This window comes from Falco peregrinus, chromosome 1, assembly GCF_023634155.1.
Source record: "Falco peregrinus isolate bFalPer1 chromosome 1, bFalPer1.pri, whole genome shotgun sequence".
In the NCBI taxonomy this organism is placed as follows: Eukaryota; Metazoa; Chordata; class Aves; order Falconiformes; family Falconidae; genus Falco; species Falco peregrinus.
Window position 1 is genome coordinate 128,108,606 of NC_073721.1, and position 21,712 is coordinate 128,130,317.

At 54.1% G+C, this 21,712-nt stretch overlaps 1 protein-coding gene across 2 annotated transcripts in view; it reads right to left on the bottom strand.

The window, feature by feature from the left end:
• The window catches only part of LINGO1 (leucine rich repeat and Ig domain containing 1), a 169,656-nt gene that overhangs the window by 67,845 nt on the left and 80,099 nt on the right, over window positions 1–21,712 (bottom strand). For both annotated transcript variants that reach the window (XM_055793509.1, XM_027789555.2), the window contains one exon: window positions 1,204–1,381. The gene's annotated coding sequence lies outside the window, so the exon portion shown is untranslated. The remainder of the gene's footprint in view (window positions 1–1,203; window positions 1,382–21,712) is intronic.

Genomic DNA, 21,712 nt, shown 5'->3' on the forward strand with positions numbered 1-21,712 from the left:
TCCCTCCTCAGCCCAGCAGGCTCCTTCCTCAAAGGGGTTTCTCCTGTGCAGGACAAGCCCAGCTGCAAAAACCTTCCAGGCAGACCAGAAAATCACTTCAACATCACATTTATCCCTACCTCCACCCCCAGGGTGGACTTTGAGACACCAGAAGGGGAAAGCACAGAGAGCAGGCAGTGATGCTCCCGACAGGGCAGCAAACGGGGCTGGGTGACACCTGCCAAGCACCGGTGGCACCCCGCAGCAGCCAGCACAGGTCTGGGCACCAGTGGCCACCATCACATCCCTGGGAAGGCGCCAGCTCCCAGGTGGGCTCAGCACAGCACGCTCTCCTCTCAGGCACAAGCTTTCTGCTGTAGCTAAAATTAGCTCCCACAGAGCCTCTCCTGCCATCCCTGAAGTCATTGGTACAACATGTTCTGCCACCACAGGCTCTTCCCAAGCTCTCACTCAAAAAAGCCAACGATGCATAGTGCGTGCCTCTGCTCCAACTCCCTCGCAGGCACACAGCAGAGCCCTGCCAGTGCGGCAGCCCCCCACTCCATGGGGGGGGGGGCAGGGCTCCCCCCTGCTGCCTGCCCTGGGGGTCCCTCGTGCTGCCCACCAGCCCAGCAACCCTGACAGCAACAAACCTGAAGATTTGGACTGGAGAAAACAGGGGTGCATGCTTTGTTCTTGTTTTGGTGGCCAAATTGAGAAAAGAAAGTTGTTCAGGTTAACTGGATTTTATTGGGGGTGGTTTCTTTTTTTTCCTTTGCCAAATTTTAAACCCCCAGTAATAATCTGGGGCTGAACCAAATATTGTTTAGTCTGAAGTGAAGCTTTCATTTTGTTTGCAGGTGGCTTCCCCCCGCTACCGAAAAAAAAAAACCCTAGAAAAAATTCAAAATGAAATGTCATCTCGAAACAGATGGCTGAAAGGTTTCATTTTGAAAATGTCAAAATGAAACTTTTCAGTGTTTCACTTTTTCCCAGCCAAAACCACTTGCTAAATACAACCTGAATTCGTGAGCTGTTTCTGTTGACTGAAACCTGAGTTATTCGGTGCATAAGCTGTTCGCTCAACACCGCTTTTGCAGCCCTGCGTGCGTGCCCCACATCGCTGTGGCGGGGAGATGCATGTGGAGCAAGCAAGGCAGCAAACCCCGCGGCGTGCCCTCCTCCAGGGAAGGGGTGCAGGAACACCAAAGCCCAGGGACTTACCGTGGCAGCAGACCTCCACAGCTTCTTCGTTTTGGGTGCTGGAGGGGCTTCCCGTGCAGCGGGGGGAGAGGGGGGTGCTGCGGCCCCAGGCGGGAAGGACAGGGTGGTCCTGCCTGTCTCATGGGACCCAGCGCGAAACAGCGGGGCACCTCGCTCGCTCAGCCCTGGACACGCAGCCCTGCAAGACAGGAGGATGGGGAGAGCATGAGAAGGTGCTAAAGGGAGGCACATCCAATTTGGGCAGGAAAGGAGGGAGGCGTTGGGGGCTGACACCAAGCAGAGTTAAGGGATTAGGACAAGGTGGTGGCAGCAAGCAGCTCCAGAGCACTGGCTGGTGTCAGGTCTGTTCCCCTGCTCCCCCATGCAATGGTTTCCATGTCCCCTTGTCCTGCTCGAGGTGCACCCACCCATCTGCTTGCTAGCACAGGGCTTTCCATGCCAGCAGCCACACAAGAGGTAAGTGGGGAGGCTCCTGAAGCATCAGAGCAGCAGCAAGGCCAAGTCAAGGGACCTGCCCCACTGGAGGCCACCTCTAGACGGGGTTGCTCCCTCCCTCCCACAGCCATCCATCACTGCAGCTAGCCCACACCACGCGGCATTGGCAGACAGCCACCAAGGCTTTGGCCACCTGACCTCTCTTGCTCAAGGAGGGATGATGTTCATCCCAGAACCGGTCAAAATCAGATCCCAGAGATAAGGTCTAACCACCACCCGAGAACCAGCTTGGGGCTGATCAGATTTTGCTAACAGCATACCCCACGGCCCCTCTCTCACGCCCTGAGGCCATGGGTGGGTGGCCCTGGGTGCTAATCCCTGCCACCGCCTCATGCCAGATCAAAGCCAGGTGACCCCAGCCCTACACTCTGAGGCACGGCCCCCAGGCAGGTGCCTGGGTGATACTGGGATGCTGGAGGGCAACGAGCCCCTTGAACCACAGACAAGGCTCCTGCTTTCAGCAAGTGAGAATCACGTTTTGATTGCAAAGCTCACAGTCCAAGAGTTTTCAAGCACAGAGTCCAGCAGCCCCACATTCTGCCTTGAATTCAGGGCCTCGCCACACAGAAAGGGAACGGAAATATTTTAAACTTGCTTTAAGTTTGCCATTGCTCCCCGAAGAGCTGCAGAATCCTCTGGGTGCACTGGCAGCATGCAGTAGAAAGCAGCAGAGCAGGCCAGATTCAGGAGGGCATTCTCAAAAGACTCCAAAACTTTAACCCAATCCAAAGTCATGGTTATAAAAACGTGGTTCGTGTTTCCACAGGAAGCCAGGTAAGGGAATTGCATGCCACAGTTCTGTGAAATCAGGAGCTGCCACCTAAACCCGAAATCCACAAGCCAGGTACAGAGTTCAGGTTAGAAACTTGGGCTCGTTTTTTCTCTTTTGCCTCTGGCTCAGTTCAGGGGCAGCAGTGCTGAGGCACTTCGGGAGCATTACCCTTCCAGCACCAGCACACACCACAAAACGCTGAGGCTGGTGTCAGAAGACCTGTTTCTGCGAGATCACTAGCCCGATTGCTAGATGAAAGAGGATTAGATGAAGCTTAGACTAAGCATCTCAACAGCATCAACCCATAAGATGATGCTCAGCCATTGCTACTAAGGTAACAATGAGACAGATTTATCTGCTAAGAGAGAAAATTCTTACTCCAGAGAGTTCTCCTCGGCACAGAGAGGGGTGTTTGCTGGGTCCTCCGTAGGAGGCTCCGTGTCCACAGGGGCAGGGCAGACCTGGCTGCCCACAGGCAGGAATCTGCTGCAGGGAGTCACATGGAACAAGAGGCAGACTTGCTCCAAACTCAAACCTCCTCCCAAGTTCAGGGGGCAGCAATCGGAAACAGCCCATCTGTTCCTATTACACTGCACTAGCAGAGAAGTGAGGAGCCTGAAAATCTGAGCTCTAAAGAAATCAAAAGCACCAGAGCGAGAGAGAGAGCCAGCGAGCCTCCTGTCAGGGAAGGGATGCTATGTCTCATTGCAGCAGTGAGCCTGAGTTTGGAGATCTCAGTCCAAACCTCAATTAAATCTCTTGAGCAAGGGAGCTGCAGCAGCATCTCTGGGAGCAAGGGAGCCCTGCATCAACCCACCCTGCTAAGGATGGGGTGAGACAGCTGGAGCTCCCCAAACCTCAGGGACGGGCTGCAGACAGGGGAAGGGAAACAGAGGCAGGCACCGGTGGTGCAAGGGGCTGGCACGCAGGTGGTGCCATGCCGGCTCTGGAGGTAGCACAGCCAAACTCACCAGTGAGCTACACGGCCACAGCAATCCCAGCCCTGGCAAATGTGCCTTGTCGCACAGAACGGTGTTTCAAAAGAGAGTATTAAGTGATCAGTCAGCATTAAAAACAGCCAGTTGCGATGTCTCCCTTTTTTCCTCCCTCTGAGCCCACTTTTCATTTTAAGTATCTCCTCTTTTTTTTTTTTTTTACCTCCTATCCAAACAAACTCTGCTGTCAAGCCCAAACACTCACTTTGCATTTCTGTCACATTTGCTCAAATAAATCATTCAGAACCAAACTGAACCTTCAATCTTTCCCCTCCTCCCTTGAAGGAATGATGCTAAACCACCCAGGCAGCCTGGAAATCCAGTATTTGCCTGGTTCCTGCTAAAAGCTGGGAAGCAGGGTGTTGGCTGGGAGCAGAGGCATGGGAAGTAGTGGCCAGGTGGGATTTGGAAGGGCTGCCTACAAAGCATCTCTCCGTGTCAGGACATTCCAAAAAAACTATTTTTATACAGCCTTTATCCCCATGAGACAGAAATAATGAGGGAACAGAATGGGATAAGTGTGGGGAGACAGAGGGAGATTTAGGGGCAGGTCCTGAGCACCGCTCGGGTTCCCATGGGTTAGGCCAGCAAAGGGGGAGAGGTGGCTACAAGGAGGCACATCCAGCATCAGGAATGGGGCAGGAATACCTGGTCCCTCACCTTCGCAAGGAGGAGAAACTCAGATTTAGCAAAGAGTATTTATGAGTATTGAGGAAAAAAAGCCATGCCACAGGGAATAATGGGGCTTTCTTGTGGCTGGCAGCTGAATGGAATAAATCTATCCACTAGGCATAAATTGTTTAAGCAAAAAATCCCTCTCAACTTGAATATTTTGCAAGAAAAATAGCAACAAAAAAAGGAGGAAAACTCTGAACCGTCATCATTTCTCTCCTCAAGGTCAGAGCTATTATTCTTTTCTGCGAAGGAGAAAAACCACCTTTCACTACTAAGTTCAGTCAAAAGAAATGAAACCTTTAGGAAGTGTGTGCATTCCTGCCTGGACTGAGCACCTGGCTGTATTAGGCTAAGTAACAGGGCGTTATCTTTCAAAAGTGAGCATGGGAAGGCGCAGTGGTGAGGCAGGGCAGCAGTCTGGAGCAAGGAGCAGCATGGTGCTTCACTGCAGGGATGGGGCAGGACCCCGGAGCCATGCAGGGAGCTGTGCTGCATGGTCTGACCCCAGGGGCAGGATCCCCCTGCCATTCCCGGTCCACTCCTGCCCTCATCCCAAATGCAGAGGTACCAGCTCCTCCTGTCATCGCCAGGAGCAGACCTGGCTGCAGCAAACAGCTGGGATGGGGCAGAGGCACCCAGGGTAAGGGAGACATCACTCACTGGGGCTACAGCAGTCAAGATCAGGTTTGTGTCCAAGCAAAGGATCTAGAGCATCTTCAGTTATTATGCAGAGGCTGTGCTAAGGTTGCTGCTTTAGTGCACTGCAGGCACTAAATTAAGGGGACATTTACAACCCACAATGCAGAGAAGCAGCTGCTAAAGGTGGCCACGCTGAGTGACTTCACCTCTGGGTGAAATGCTCCATGAAACCTCAGCCACAAGGGATCAAGACAGAAAAACAAGTCCGTCCTTCCACCCACAGCCCTGCTGGGCAATGCCAGGACACCTCTGGGCACCTGGGCTAACTGGGTACCAGTAACAACCTGCTCTGCTCAGTGCCAGCCTGGGTCTCCGAGACCTGCCCTGTTCGGAGGGGAGGCAAAGCCCACGGGATACTGATGTTTGGTCCCATTTGCAGAGTCCTGGTGTGCCAAACTGTACCGCTGGGACAGCACTCGGGTGGAGCAAACCCACGGGATCTGCTCCTCAGAAATGAGGCTCCCCCAGACCAAGCCTTGCCCCAGCACCGCACAGCGCAGACCAGCAAGGCAGCTGTCTCGAGCATCAACCAGCTCCTAGTGGCTGAACAAGCCCTGGTGGCCACTCACCCTTTTACCCTGCCCTTGATAGCCAGGCTGGCTGCAGCTGCCAAAAAGGGGGTCATATGGGGTGACAGCTCCTGCGGCCCCTCCTGGGGGCACCGGCACTGCCCCCTTCCTCCTCCCGCAGCCATGCCAAGCCCAGCTCACCAGGGCTTTCCACCCAGCACTGCTCCTTCCTCCTCCTCCTCGCCCAGCAAGAACAGCCAACCTAGCCCCGGCCAAAACCCAGCGTGCCTGCACGGGTGAGCCAGCCGTGCCCCGCACTCCCCCTTCCCCAGTGCTGTGGCAGTGCCCGGCTCATTCGCTGAGGGGTGGCACCAGGACCTTTCCCTTGCAGGTCCAGGGATGTACCGTGCTGTGTTCAGCCGTGCAGAGAAGGGGCTGGCTCTTGGTGGGAGCTGGCACCGACCTACCCCAGCCCAAGGCACCAAGCCCAAAGGGGAAGCGGAGGAAGGCAAGGTGAGAGCAGGAATGAGCTAACATGCACACGAGATGAGGAGAAAGGATTAAGTCTGCTCCAGCCAGCACAAAGGCAGGAGGGTACACTGAGAGGGGATCTCAAGGTCGCGGTGCGCCGTGCCAAGCAGCATGCACGCCGGCTTTCGTCAATAATTCAGTGCGCTGGGTTATGAGCACAACCGTGCAAGGGCTGCGACTGGAGGCGGCATTTCTACCCAAGCAGAGGGAACGGCAGCGATGGGTGGGAGGGTGTCCCTGAACAGGGCTGCCGCACCGCCAGGTGCTGGGCACCAGGGAGGCTGGCCCACTTACACACTGGGAAGCACAAATGGCACCACAGTCACAGCCCTGCAGCTTGCAGATCCTTTTGAGAAAGTTAACTCTGCGAACTACCACCCAACCCCCAGGTGTTCCCTGCCTGTAGGATTTCACAGCCGCTGTAATCCCCTCCTGCAGGATGAGCTGTTTGCCTGGAGGTGCCATGTTTTAGAGAGATTTGAACCCTCCGTCACTGGGACCAGCCCAGGACAGCATCCATGGTCCCTCATGCAGACAGACTGCTGCACCCTGTGCAGCCCCCGGCAGAGCAGGGTGCCAGCAGCACCAGCCAGCCCAGGCACTCCGGGAGCACCCTTACTCAAAGGATTGCTCCAAATCCCCCAGCTAGGAACAGATGGCTGCTCCTCTGCAGGTTCACAGAGACCTCTCCTGCCGGCCAGCAGAGCCAAGATCCTGCAGCTCCCATGTCTTTGGGAACCTCATGCTTGAATGCACTCAGAGGTACTGCACTTGACAAAGGCATACACGGGGGACAATTTCTGGCTTCTGCTGTGGAGCAGGTCAGACCAGTGGGTCACAAATTGTCTCCTTTGTATGTGCAACAGGTGGAAGGCAGAGGTCTTGAACTCCTTCAGAAGATCAGCCCTGAGCCTGGAGGGCTGCCCTGAGCAAGGGATCCTGCCATTGCAACCCAAAGCCTGCACAACAGGCCCCCAGGCGAGCATGTCACAGGGTGAGCATCAGATGAGCCATGGGGAAGCCGAAGTCACAGCCAAGGCCAGTTACAGGAATAGAATTGGCTCAGGCTGAGCAAATGTAACTTTCCAACCAGCCATCCATCCTGCAGACCAGCTGGCTGCCATGTCTGTGCACCTCCCATCCATTTCAAGTGTCCTGATAACACTGATGCTTCACAAGACTAGCTCAAGAAGGCTTGGGAGAGTTATTATCCAAAGCCAGGTGGCTGGACTTGACCCAAATCTTAGGCAAGTGATTAAAATGATTGGCATTTTTTTGGAAAGAAAAAAACTGCTGTGCTGTACTTGCCATCCATCTTCAGAAAACTATTAACTGCAGTCACAGAACTGGACACACCTGTAAGGTGACACAAGCACTTGCAGACTGATGAAGCTCATCCTCACCTGCAGCTCTGGGACCAGCCACCCCCTGCAGGCTCCAGAAGTGAGGAGCTTTGGCCAAGATGCACTTGAGCATTGTGTTACCACACCTGGGCAGCTCTTGCTGCAGGATCCGGGATGCAATACTCATTCATGGGGATGAGCGCTGAACTGCTGGTCTGCACGCCCCATGGCTTGGGGGAATTTCATGCCATGGGTTATGAGATGCATCTATTCTGGCTGGGAACATTGTCACAAAACTGCCTTTGCTTAGGACCTGCATTCAAAACCTACCCAGGCCCTCTGCTCCTACAGGACACAGTAACACTGCCAGCCAAGAACAAGACATCTTCTTCCCCTTTGACTGCGTATGCTAAAAATAAAGTTTCTTTTCTTTCAGAGCAAAGGAAACTAAAGGCAGCAGCATTTCCAGGTGATCAGACCGTAAGAGCAGCTTCTGAATGACGCCAAGCAGATCCCAGCCTCTCCCCTGGGCAGCTCCCAGCCCCACCACCTCCCATACCCTCCTTACCACTGCCCCACAGTGCTGTCCCCCACATTCCCAGGATGGCCAGGAGCTGGGGTGCTGCTCCCAGGCACACTGGGGATTCGGGCCAGCTTTCCTACATGCCAGGGTAGAAAGACACCCCGCTCACTCTCTTCTGGGTTCAACACCAGCACCCAAAACTCAGCTGTCAGCCCATTACAGATTGAGGGAATGACCTAAAGGACAAGCCCTGCCTGTCTGATGAGCCAGCACAGCCCCAACAGCCCACATCTACTTGATTCTGTTTGACCACACTGCCCCAAGGACTGGCAACCCAGGATTTACAGACCAGGGACACTGTGTGGCCTCAGGGTTATTTTGCACGTCCTTGTCCTTGCCCCTGCAGAGTACAGTATCCAGGAATCTCTGGGGAACAGAGGGAGGTCATTCAGTTTGATGTCCTGTACGTAACCAACCCCTGCCAAATGCTCAGCTGGGGCACCAACTTCGAAGCTGCCAAAATTGCTGTGCTGAGAAGTTGAACCGTGCTTAGATGGGGATCCCAAACAGGGTAAAATCTGCATTTAATACATATTATCCTAACATCTCCCCATCTGTCCACTTCCCTCACATGTCTGTAACTGCAGTGTGCCAGGGCTGCCTGATATCAATGGCACTTTAATTTCATAATTCCCAACTTATTTAGAGCAATTAGGAGGCAATGAGCACACGCCGGGGGCCAGGATGCACTTGAATAGCATCCAAGGGTTACCGCAGTATCACAGGAGACCTTAAGATGGAATTATCAGTCCACAAAAAAAACTTGAATAAAAAGGAAGGAGATCCCCAAAGGGAGGATAAGGTTCTTCTTGGTCCTATAGGCCCCTTTCTAATTTGAAATCAGCTGACAGAAATATAAAGAGATGATATTCCTCATTTAATTAGTGAAGAGAGAGCATCTCAGGTTGGAAGACAGAGATAGATGCTTTGCCTGGGCATCTGGCTGGAGAAACGATCAGGGGAGCAAGGCAGGGATTCCTGTGAGGTCAATTACCCAACCTCACTTCAGGCAAGCAAGTTTTGCCATTGACTTTTCTGGGAGCAGATGCAAAAAAAAAAGAACTGAGCCATTTTGGAAATCCTAGCCAGAAAGGCAAAGCAAAGAGTAAGCCGCTTCTCCCCAGCAATTTCAGCTGGATGGCAGGAGCACTGCACTGAGCCAGTGCCACCAAGAAAGCCATCAAAAAAAGGCAGCCAGTCCGCAGCCTGGCTTCCCAACATCCCATTTCATGCAAGGCAGGTGAGGTGCCAAAGGAGGGGACAGCTCCTCACTTCTGATTTAGCCACATGCCCACACTCCTCCCGCACAGGCTCTTTAAATGCCTGGCTGCGTGAGAAAAGCAATGGCCTATTTTTTCTGAGCAGCTCAGTACAGCCTCCACCTCAGAGCACAGCGCGCCCAGGTCTTATTTAGGATGCTTCAGACACATCCAGAGGGACTTTGGGAACAGTCTGTGGAAAGAGAAGACTGAGTGGGCAACCTGAGTCACTTCATTGCTTACAGAAGTGTACACAAGCATCTTCCATTTGAGCAAAACTCAGCACAGCTCCTGGTGACTCTGGGGACCAGAGGAAAGTGCATCTTCTCTAACACACTCTGCAAATACAGAATAACTGCACACCACCTTTCTCATCCAGGCTTACCAAAAGAGGGATCATCCCCCCAGCAGCTACGATCCAAACCTCTGATCCTGGCAATTCCTCCACAATGCAGGAGGAACCAAGAGCTGCTCTAATCTGCTCTGATGGGCGAGGGCTGTGGAGGAGATTAGCTTCCCTCTAAGGTGGAGAAAACAGAGCAAGACATGTGAGGGGAGAAGTGTGTGCACATGCGTGTGCGTGCCCTGAAGAGAGATGATTACGGCTGGCTGAAAAACTCCGCTCTGAACTCGCTGCCAAAGAGTCTGACTCATGCAGACAAATCAGCTCAGCACCACCCGCTGCACATGGGAAAAGGAGGCGGTGAGCACAGGAGACCCCGGCCCAGAGCCACGACAGGCTCAGCCTCTGCCTTGAGCCCTGTCCTTGGGGAAGTCAATTCAAGCTGTCAAAAGGGCCAAGATCCCCATACGCTGGGGCTGAGAAGGATCCCCGCAAGGCAAGGACACGCATTACCTTTCCTCAGGAATGCCGGTAAGAGGTGCTGGTTTGTGCCATGAGGCCACAAAGCCTCTGCTCGCCCACCCAGCAGCACAGCCCAGGTCACACAGGCTGGCCCTGGGCTGTCCTGCCAACGCACCTGTCCTCCCCTCAGACAGGGCAGGGCCACAGGCTCCCCTCGCTCTCCCAGTCTCCCCTTTCCGCTAAGGCTGGCCACACCAGCACCACACAACGCCAAGGTGCCTGCTGGGGGGTTCAGGTGCCCTGACCCAGCTCAGAAAAAAGCCCTGCTCATTACAGCTGCAAGATGCTAATGGCTCCTGGACACTGCACCGCAGCGACCGACAGTGCTTCCAGCTCTCCATCAGGGTATTTATTTTCCACAAGATAAAAGCCACAAAGTGGCACCCAGCACAGGCGATGCTACTTCACAGAACTTCTGATGCCATCAGCAACCACACGCACAGCAGCTCCCCAGGACAGCAGGGAGGGAGGTGCATGGGAATATATGAAAAGTGCCAAAATATGAACTGCTAATAAGATGTATTTTCAAATGTCACCAAATTATGATCTATTGATCTTGCACCAGAAGTTTGACTTTTTCTGCGTAATATTAATTTATGTCACTTACACGTTCTGGGAACTGCAGACTGAATGAGTGCCATTATACTAAAATTAGGTATTACAATTATTAACTGCTAGGGGCCGAAACCAGCAAGGTGCTGAAGAGCCAGTCCAGAATAACACAGTTTAACAACCTGCTGGGAGCACCCGTAAGCTTGAGCACATCAATGCAGCAGTGTGGGGCGGGGCACAAGGCTCACCACAGAGCAGGCTCTGCTCTCAGGACGGCACCCCTGCCCCAGGAAGAGCCTGGAAGAAGCAGATTTGGGTGCAGTTAGGAACACGAGCCAAGTCCTACCCTGAATCAGGGGAACCCGAGGGAGGAAAGTGTTTCCAACCTTATCTGACACACAGCTACGGCCTGACAGCCCCACCAAGCTGCTAGGGGGCTGTGACACATGGCCAGGGCAGGATGCTGGGGAGATCTTCTAGACTGGCTAAAGCCCTTACCAGCACCTGCAATTCCGCATGGAGGTCACACCAAACCTGAGAATGTGATTCTGGTAGGAACACTAGAAACAAGTCCTCTAGCAGAAGGCTTTTGCAAAAGCTGAAAATGCTCCAATGGGACTTTGGCCAAATATTTTAGATTCCTTTTAAAAACAAGACCAATCCATAGTCACTTTAATGATCCCATTGACTGATCTTCACTAAGTGATAACAAAGACTAGTTGTCTCCTTTAGGCCACTACATCATGGCTGAGAGCATCAAGAGGCGAAGGTGATGGGCTTGGAGAGGAAGAGCATCCTTCCTTCACTCCACTTCAGCTGCTAATAGGCATGCCAGAGCTCTCTAAATAGCATTACATTAGTGCTGCATAAAAGCAATAAAGCCCTAAAACAACACATTACATATTTACTGAACTGCATGTCACACAAAAGACTGTCCCCAGGACACCACATGAAGACCTGAAATAGCAAAGCCCAGGGCTGTAAAAAGCACCAGACTGGGCAGACATCCACCGTGCCCACAGCCGCGGTGAGGGTGCACGTGAGGGCTGGGCATGCAGGAGCTTGGCTCCGGGGAGCCAAAGGGATAATCCAGCCATTGCATTTACCCAAAGCAGCATAAAAGAGTCCTCTCTGCCAGAAACTTGGGCAAACCCCAACCATCAGGCATAGAGTCTGCAGAGAAATCAGCATCCAGATGAGGGATGCAGCATCCAGGGCGAGACCTGCTGCTGTGCCAGTGCACAGCCCTGGCAGCTGCCTGCCTGGCACTGACCTGCAGTTTCACCCCGCTCCTTTGTTTTCACTTCCAGCACTTAACTTTCACTCCTAAACTCAATGAATTGTCGTTTCCAAATGTCTTTTGCCCACAGGAAAGGGAAATGCACAAAGTGCTGTTTGATACTTTCCGATAACCATCACCATGGCACAGGGCTGATGTGGAGCCTTCAGAAGTAAAATTGTCATGACAATTTTGGTGGCATGAAATAAGTGGGTTTTGGAAGACCTTTTTCTCCCTCTGCTCCCAGCACTTGGCAGGCCTACAGCATGTTTCCATAGCCAGGCATATGGCAAGATTACTGGACCTGCCACCACAAAGGACCATTAAATGCACCTTAGCTGGAAAGGTGAGATCCCCAGCAGCCTGGGGCAGAGGAGAAGCAGACAGATGTGCTGGGACAGAGGTGGAGAACTAGAAGAGTTCAGAGGCAGAAGTGGAGGGCTCCCCCCTGCACCAGTGCTGGAGAAGTGGAAAGAGTTTGAGAACTTTTGGATGCACATTTTCCCCCTGCCCTCAGGAAGGACAGATTTGCTAAATCAGCACAGCTTTGCATGAGAGCTTTGCCCTTATTGGCAAGCAGGAGAGGAGCACAGAGCAGCCCGGTGCACATCTGACCCCGCACCCTCACCTGCTGGCCATCAGGATGAGTCAGAGCCCCTTGCAGCCAGCGGGGCCAGCACTCTCCAGGAGGTCTGTGGTCCCTGCCACCACTGCTGTGTCACCCAGGGCACAGATCCAGAGCACAACACTGAGACAACCTCACCCAGGTAGCTGTCTGCCCAGCTCCCTGCCGCTGGCATCGCAGCAGGAGCCTGCTGCAAGTTAGCAACTCCCCAGCCCCAGGGGCATCAACCCCTCCGCATCAATGGAAGCAAAGCCCACTTTCTGAAGACTCCTTCTGGAGGAGGATTTCTCCAGGACAGCTTGCAGAGGTGCAACCAACACATGACATCAGAGGTACTGGCACGCCTGCAGAGCTCCCCAGTGCCCCAGGGCACAGCTGCATGTCCTTACCCCACACCACGCAAGCCAGCCACAGCCCCTGCACCTGGCCAACAACCAGGGGTGGCAGGGAGTGATGCAGTGCCCAACAACTTTTGTGAGTTACTGTGTCACGCCAAACGGCCCTGACCTTTTCAATATTCTGTATTTTTATTGGCTGCCCGTTTCCCCTTGATCCCCACAGGCTCATTAGGCAGTGTGGAGCCACAGGCAGCCCCAGCAGCCAGCGCCGCTGCACAACACTGAAAAGGTCAGAGACATGAGGCCGAGTGAAGCAGCTCTCGGGAGGGCAGTTACAGCGGGACGGGAATGCTCCCTGCACACCAGGACCTGTTTCTCAGGGACTCCCCCAAGGTACAGCCCCTGCCCTGGGGTGGCAGGGACCTGCAGCCCACGCACACCCGCTCCCAGCCAGAGCGACTGTAGCGGCAAGAGGACCTGCCCGTGGCTGGGGCTTGGTACATGTATTTGCAATAAATAAGTACGTACTTGCAAGGGAGCACAAGGCAGGGCTGTGCTCCTACCCCACAGAGCCAGCAGAGGGGCAGGCTGCAGAAGCGGTCACAGCTGGCACAACCGAGCCCCACGGCTCCTTCTCAGGTGCTGCCAGCAGGGAGAGGACCAAGAACATTTCCCAGAGTCTCTGGCACACTGGGATAGGGAGGGTAGCTACCCAAGCCGATTACCACGCATCTCTAGTAGATGCCAGAGGAGACTGTCCGGAGCCCAGGCCTCCCCCGAGGCATTCGGGGGAGCAAAGGGATGTCATCCCTGCTAGCAGGCTGCAAGGTGGGCAGGGGCAGCACACAAACAGCACAGCTGCTTCGCTCACAGCCTTTTGATCAGCCACAGTCCAGCCCAGCCACCTTCACATGAAGGAAAAGCATGCCACCCCCTCTGCATGCCCCAGAGGCGAGGCTGAGCCCCAGGAGTCAGCCTTCACCCCACATATGGGCCCCAGCCCCAGGAGGGCACTGTGAGCCCTGCCTTCAGCAAGGCCACAGATCCTGAGCAGGACCACCGGTGGATAACACACACCACCCCAGCTGGGCTCGCCACGCTGGTCCTCAGCATGCCCAGTCACAAGCACAACACATTGAGAAAGGCCAACTTCAAAGACACGTGCTGGAGCCTACCCAGGAGGTGGTAGGACAGCCAGTGCTTTCCCAGAGCTGTCAGCCCTCTACCACGGGGTCAAAACTCACCAGGCGGCTTCAGAAGCACGTCTCCTGCCAGCAAGGGCTGGCTGCTCTTTCGGGGAAGGCAAGCCAGGAGCAGAAGGTGCTCTCTACGATGAGGCACGAGCCCATGGCTCCAAACACAGCAGGCACAGGTGGGTGCTGCAGCCAGGTCCATCAACAGCAACAAACCAGGTCCAGGGGTCCCACAGGCAGCCCAGGCTGGAGCAAAAGGAGACACCTCCACCCCCACTGAAGCTCAAGGAAGGCGTGAGGGGGCCAGCCCAGAGCTTAAATACCCCGGCTCCCTTGGAGACAGTCAGGTGCAGGCTCCAGGTGCGGGTGCTTAGCACAATTAAGGCCCTTAAGCAATTAGCTTGACTCATGTCAGCTGGGCTCCCAACGGCCACCCTCCCCTTCATATGGTAGGTGACAACCATGTTTGGGCAGCATGGCCAAGCAAAGTGATAGAGCAGCCTGCCTGCTGAGGGGGTCCCTGTGCCCCTGGGCAAAGCCACTCAGGCCAGGGGCTGTTGGATGGGCTGTGCTGCCTCTGGGCAGCCCTGAGGCATGGGGGGGCAGCTGCCCCAGTCCCCATAACGGTTTTCGTGCCATTTCCCAGTACCACCAATGCGATCAGTGCCAAGAGGCTGCACAGGGAGAAGTGGGGGTGGCTGCTGCAAGGAGAAGGGCTCTGCCTGTGCTTGCTTGTATGCCGTGGTGGGGGACTCGGCTGCCCCACGGATCCAGCCCCTAGCCTTTCATCGGCTCATAAATGTTCAAAACCAGGGAGATGCGCAGTAAATGCTCTTTATCAATACATACTGCCAGAGTGAGCGTGGCCAGGGCTACCGGGGCGGGCATGTTGGAAACGGCTAAATGGCACTCAATAAGCTTGTCTTTTGCCAATATAAAAACACACCCAAAAAAGACCCCAGCCCGGTGGTGGGAATAATAAAGGACAGAAATAAAGAGGCAACAGCCAGAAACACCACAGGGGAGAGCAGGGAGGAAGGGCAGAGCCGCTCGGCGAGGGCTGCAGAGCTCCTCGGGATGAACACAAAGGGTTAAAAACTGCAACAGCTACTTTCTGAGAAATGGAATATATCACAGCCCTGGCAACGTGTGCTGAGATTTTTCTAAAATAATGTTAGATTTTTTGGTGTTTTTTTTTAAAAAACTGGATCTGGGCAAAGGAGTGCATTGACATTAGTGACAGATGGGATGGAAAATTTTTTGTTTGGAAAAAAATATCTTCTTTTGAGTCACATGCACGAAGAAAGGAAAACAACTTAACCCCTCCGGTCCCCCTCTGAGGATGAGCTGTAACACGGCAGCAAAGAGCCAAATCCCGACGGGCTGCTGGGGCAGACCCCTGCCCTCCAGGTCAACAGAAGCCAAAGCTGGAAGGAGCAGAGACAGCAGTTTTGCCCTACAAAAAGCCATTTTTCTACTTTCCTGGAAGGCAGCGAAGGCAAACTGGCACTCAGCCCTCCCCGTTCAGCCCAGGTGGCCTTGCTTAGGAGAGGTGTCATCCCTGCAGCCCCAGCACCACAAGGCCGTGGTAATGGCAAGTCCCAGGAGCCACATTGTCACCTCCTTCTTGGCTCTGCTTGGCCAAGCCCAACGCTCAGCCCAGGGACCCAGCGGCCCCGGGACAGCATCAGCCACGTGTGATCCCAGAGCAGGGACGGGCTTAGCAAGACCTTTGCTCACACCAGGATCGTTAAGAGACGAGATCTGGGGAAGATGGGCTTTATCTGGAAAGCAGAGCCAAGCAAGGCATCGTGTTTGCCTGGCAAAAGTGTGGAGAAGGGAGGAGTGAGGGGCAGGAGGAGGGCTGGGATGAAGAGCGGGGCACAGGGGGGAATTACAAGGTGTTTGCCCTTGTGGTGAAACTGGCTGGAGATGAACTCCCACTGCTGCTGTTTTGACAGCCCAAACACACTCGCTCACACAATATCTCTGTCTTGTTAAAGGTAATTACAGTTCTTCCTGTGTAATGAGATGGTTTTTAAAGGCCATTCAAAAGAAATTTTCTATAATGAGGTTAAGGGTTTTATGGTGTTATACATCAAGGGAGCTGGTAATTGGTCGGATCCAGGCAGCATCCTGAAGCAGGGAGATAGGAGGTTCTGTGAATAATAGGCTAGCACAGAGTGCAGAGTCTCCAAAATGTTTTGGTTCTGCAGAGGACGGACAGTAAAAGTGAAGGAAGGAGGGAAGAAAAGAGAGAAAACAAAAGGCAGAGAGTTGGACGCTGCCAGCTCCTGCAGGACTGCAGTGGCTTCTTCCATGTTGCTTTGGGTGGGTTTTGAGGAGCTGCTTGAGAGAAGGACTAGCATGTGTGTAGTGGGTCCCACAGGACACCGCTCCTGGTCCGGGTGGGAAACACCGCTCTGCCAGTGGGCGCAGGGTGGCAGCCGGCTCGGTGCCGGGCAGGCAGCAGGGAGAGGGCAGGCAGGGACTGCCTGCACAGCACGGCACGGCTGCGAGATCTGCCTGATCCAGACTTGCATGCCACCCCCGCCTGCTCCATCTGGAGAGAGGAAGAGCAGAAGGCTTTGCCCGCACAGGGATCTCCCCGCTGCGCACAACCGCACGGCTGCGGTGGGTTGAATGCTGTGCGGGTGAGTGTAAGCTGCTCCTGCCTCTTCCCTCCAATGAGTCCCAGGTCCCTCCCTCAGGAAAAGCCCCGGCAGACCTGTCGCCCAGCCCTCAGATCAAGCCTTTCCCCACCAGATCACTCCTTGTTTATTATTGCTGCTGCTGCTGCTGCTGCTTCCACTCCCTCCCGACATCTCTGCTCTTCCAGGGCTGCCCAGCAGCGGGATCATTATTCCTGTGCGTTTAGCAGCAGCTCCCCGGTGCTGCTGCCGAGGGCCTGCAGCATTTCTCTGTATTTAGAAGAAGCTGACGGTGGCTGAGACACTGCTGTGGCTGAACAACCGGGAGCCAAGCTCAAAGAGTGGATATTTTAGTGCCACCCCCAACCCGTGAGCCCCAGGCACTAGCAACTTCATAGCAAAGCTTGTTCTCTTGGGATCTCCAGCCCACTTCTTCATGCTGAAGAGGCAGGAGTGGCAGCAGAGAGACAAGTACCTGAACTCTGGGAGGCTTAAGTGCTCATCTGATTGAAAAATCAGCCTTTAGATGCGTAGAGGTTCACCCACCACTTTTGCTGGCAGTGCTGAAGGAGTCGGACGAGGCTGCTGGTGATGGCAGGGGAGGATGCTCTTTGCATTACTCCCACCTCCTCTGCGAAGATTGCTGGCTTGGGTGGTTAGCAGGGAATGACTGAACCCCAGCTTCCCTAATAAACCTAATTTTTCCCTCAGCACATCAGTTGAACTTCCTGTGAACCTCAGAAGATGTTTGAGTCGGGGCTTTTTTGTTCGTTTGTTTTAGTTTTCCCAAGGGTAATCTGCCCATACATCTGCTTTATAGCCCATAACCTGCCCTTAGCAAAAGCCAGGCCTAAGCTCTGGGTCGTGATCTCGTGACCCAGTGGGGCAGTGGAATCATCTTTCCAAGGGATGGACTCACACCAGGATGTGTGGGGCTGGAGCTGAAGTCCTTGGAGAACCTGGCACAGCTGGAGGTGGGAATTTGCAGGCAAATCCTGAGCGGATGCGATTGCTGCACGGGGCTGTGGGGCGGGGGGGGGGGGAAGGGAAGGGGCTCTCCCTGGCACTGGTGCTTCCTGCGCCTGTCAGCTTGCAGAAGAAACAGAAACATTTCCCAAGCCCTTGGTTTCAAACCACACGAAATGGATGACGCCACCAGTCGCTGGGTAACATACATTCCTTGCCTTATTCCGCCTGAGGAGTGGCATTCAATATCCTGCCTATTTATGTTTTTTAAAGACCAATTAAATATTAAAGGCATTTATCAAGGTTTAACGCTGCAGCGAGTGCATCAGCTTGGATGCCATGATGCCAGCGCGTGTGGTTTCAGCGGGAGGTGCCAGGGGAGCCACAGGTTTCTCAGCTGCTCTGCCCTGCACGGAGCCAGCTACGCAGAGCACGGGGGGGACACGGGTGGCCCAGGGGACTCCAGAGGGGACACTACTGCCCTTTTCAGCTCCAGGTCTCTGCCTTGGACCTGCGCTAGGTGGGCGCAGAGGGCTGCAGCTGCCCGAGATGCACCCGCTCTCAGGACGTGTCCCCACCCGGGGTGCGAAAGCCCCTAATCACACACCAAAACTTTTCTCCGCTCTGCTCTGGAAACCCGAAATCACAGCCACTGCCTGAATAGAGCTGCTTTGGGAATTTGTCAACCAAATGTGTTTTCATCAGTAAATACCAGTTTGTTGAAATTCAAAGCCTCCCAAAAAAGGATCAATTGTGACAAATTACCCATTTCACAAAAATTCTGGAAAAAGGCTCAGAAGGTCAAAATGTCCCATTTTTGACACATTTGAAATGAAAGAAAATCATTTTTTAGGTTAATAAATCTAAGGTAATTTATAGTTTTGCAAAAAGAACTAGAAATGAAAAGCAACTATCAAAATGTTTTGAAATTATTTTTAAAAAAACCCTATTCAGTGCAATCAAAAGGGCTGGGGGTTTTTTTGAGATATTTTTTTTTTTACTGCTGTTGGAATTTTACATCTCTGTTCCTGTTGCTGGTGGGAACTGGTTTCTTTTCTATCTGAAGAACTGCAGGGGCAGGGAGATGCTTTCTCCGCCGCTGGTCTCACTAACACGACCTCAGCTGGGTTATTGACATTACAACAGATGCCAGCGGCCTCCGCTAAGCTCCACTGCCCGGGAGGTTCCGGGTGAGCACGGCCGCAGCCACCCACCGCACTCCCCGTCCCGGTGCCAGCCCTGCCACCCGGGGCGAGCCAGGAAGACCCATCGGCTCAGCCACCACCGTAGGGAGCTGGTGGCACACAGGGCAGGAGGCAGGTTACAGCGCAAGCTGCCAAGGGGACGGGATCCCTCTGTCTGGCTGTTCACGGGCTCCGTGCAATGAACGAACCCCAAGGAGGTGAACAGGCAGCAAGCCTTTGGGCACAGAGCAGGTGACAGTGCTAGGCAGGGAGTGGATGAGGGGAATGCTTCCTCTGCCCTCCTCGTCCCCCTCAGCCCCGCGGGCTGCGCTTGTGTCCCCCCAGATCTGCAGCATCACACACTGGCACCCGACATGGGAAAGCAAGACTTCTCCATCGGGCAGCATAAAACCTGCAGGCCTGGAAAAAGGGCATCCCGATCAATAGGACACCCCTCTGCCACCATCTGGCATTGACAGCTTCTCCGCGGATGTGCCACCCAGGGCCCCGCGTTGTCACTCGTGTCCCCAGCACCTGGTACCTGCGCTTTGGGGTGGCTGTGCCAGGGCAGTCTGGGGCTCCGCGGCTGGTGTGCAGGTGGGCATGCACTTTGCGATAGACATCTGGGCGAAGATAAAGGCAGCAGAAAGGGAAAAGATGCTGATAGGAATAAATGAGGCTGAGATAATGAAGCAACATCCAACATTTCCAGCAATGAGTAATAGGCAGGCAGATCGAACGGGCACCCCGTTAGGGGTAGCAGTGAGAGGGGGAGCCAGCCGGTCCTCTCCTTCCCCCAGCACGCTCCTTCCCCCTCTCTCTTCCCTCCTTCCTTGCCCTCCTCCCCCTGCATAAATCTTTCATCCAGAATAACGTCTCTCTTCATAAGGAGAGAAAGAATTAAATATTTCACGAGACTGCAGTCAATCTTGCAGGGCCCTTCTGTTGACATTTCAAACATGTATTTGACATTGCTTTCTCATTCCCTCCTGGTAGAGCAGAGAGCTCTGCAGAAAGCTGTTACCGTTTACAAGGAGGGGAAACTGTGGGCTCTTCAAATCACCTTAATGGGAAATGAGATGGAGGGAACAGCCCTCTGCCACCCTGCATCCCTCTCTGTTTATCTCCCCTCCCTTTTCTTCTCCCTCCCTCTCTGTCTCTGCCTGCCCAGCTCCCCCAGAGCATGGGCAGCCCCTGCCCTGTGCTTTGTCCCTCCCTTCCAGCAAAAGTTGAGTTGCGTCCTTGCTGTGTCCAAGGCAGGACCTAAAAGCCACTGGCTCAGTCGGCTCTGAGGGTCTGACAAAGCATCGCTGAGCCACACACCGGGGGGACCTCAGCCCCTCTGCCCGGTGGCACCTGTGACAGTTCCCCCCCCAGGCAGAAAGCACAGCTCACGCCGGGAAAAGGATATAGGTTGGGGTTTCATTCTGCTGCCAACCTCCCCATGTCAGCTGGCCATTAACACCTGGAAGGAGGGTGATGAGAGCCTTTCTCCCCCAAATCCACATTCTTCTCCCCAGGGAATTTGTTAGTCTTGGATGCTCCCGTGCAGCTCTGCCACCAGACAGAACAAGCCTTGGGCAGCACAAAGACAGTGTTACACAGCAGCAGTGACTGCAAGGTCTGCTTGCGCCATGAGAGAAGCATCACCGCTGGCTCTGTTCCCCACCACACACCCTGAGGTCCCCACGGCACAGCAGGGCAAGGTCGCCTTGCCAGCCCACTGGAAAACATCGTCACAAGGCTGGGAAACTGCTAGGAGAGGCCTGGAGCTGTGCCCAAGGGGTGACATTCCCAAGGCTCCTTGCACAGGGAGTCTCACTCGCAGCTGGAGCACCAAAGGGTGAGGAACCCTCACCCCCACACAAGAAACGATGGAGAAGAAAGGTGGAGGCACCTTCCCTTCTCAGCACGGATGTATCCAAGTGGCTCTCAAACACATAAGCCATCTTCAATAGCCTCCCGGGTGCCAAAACCCCCCAGCTGCTCTCTGGGGTGCTGCCAAAATCTCCAGCGTCCCTCTCACATCCCAGGAGGCAAAACTGTGCAGCATGCTGAGCGGTGGGGCCGGCCAGGCCTGGGTGACATCTCCCCATGAGCAGCCTACAGAGCGTGCCCCGACCACAGCACGCCATGGCAGGGCGTCAGGATGGCGAGTCCAAGCTGTCACCCCCTGTTAGTGCTTCTCTGGCAGCCACCGCCACCCCCTGCAGCCCCTCTGGGTCCTCCCCAGCCTGCTCTCCAGGGAAGGGAAAACGGCAACAGCGTCACAGTTTCTCTTTGGCGTCTCAAACCAAGGAGATGAGGACAAGAAGACATTTTGCAACAGAGACACGAGGTAACAATTCCAGAGCAGAAAGATGACCACATCTCACCCCCAACATCCCACCCCAAACCCCAGGCATCCACTGCCCTTTCCACTCCTTCCACTAACACCAGCCTCATGGCCCGCCTAGCGCCTGGAGAAACCGGGAAAATCAGAAGCGATGACAAGGAGGGACCCCAACCCTGACTGCGTTCACCACCCCACATCACGCTCCCAGGGTCCCAAGATGCAGCTGGGTGGCTTGCGGTGCCTGTAGGCAGGTTACGGCGGCAAGCGGCTGCAGACCGGCGGAGGAGGAAGGTTCAAAGTTCTTTGGGAAAGCTGGACGGGTTCACAGAGCCTTCTCCTATTTAATGAGGCTTTACAAATTGTTTCTAAGGTCCTACAATTCCTCCGGTGTGTCAGTTGAACAAATCCCTTCCTTCTTTTTAAGTTCTGTGTTTAAAGATATATTTAAGCCCCCTGTTAAAATATTTCCCGATGCCTAATAGAATTACAGAACTAAGATTTTCATCTGGTTCTACCTCTCTGACTCAAACTCTTACTGTAACCTTTGAGTCATCTTTAGATCAGCAGAGACTGATGTTTGGAGATCAAAAGGAAAGATTTATGATCACCGGTATTTCCCCTGGAAACACCCACGACCCACACAAGCTCCCTTAATGAGAT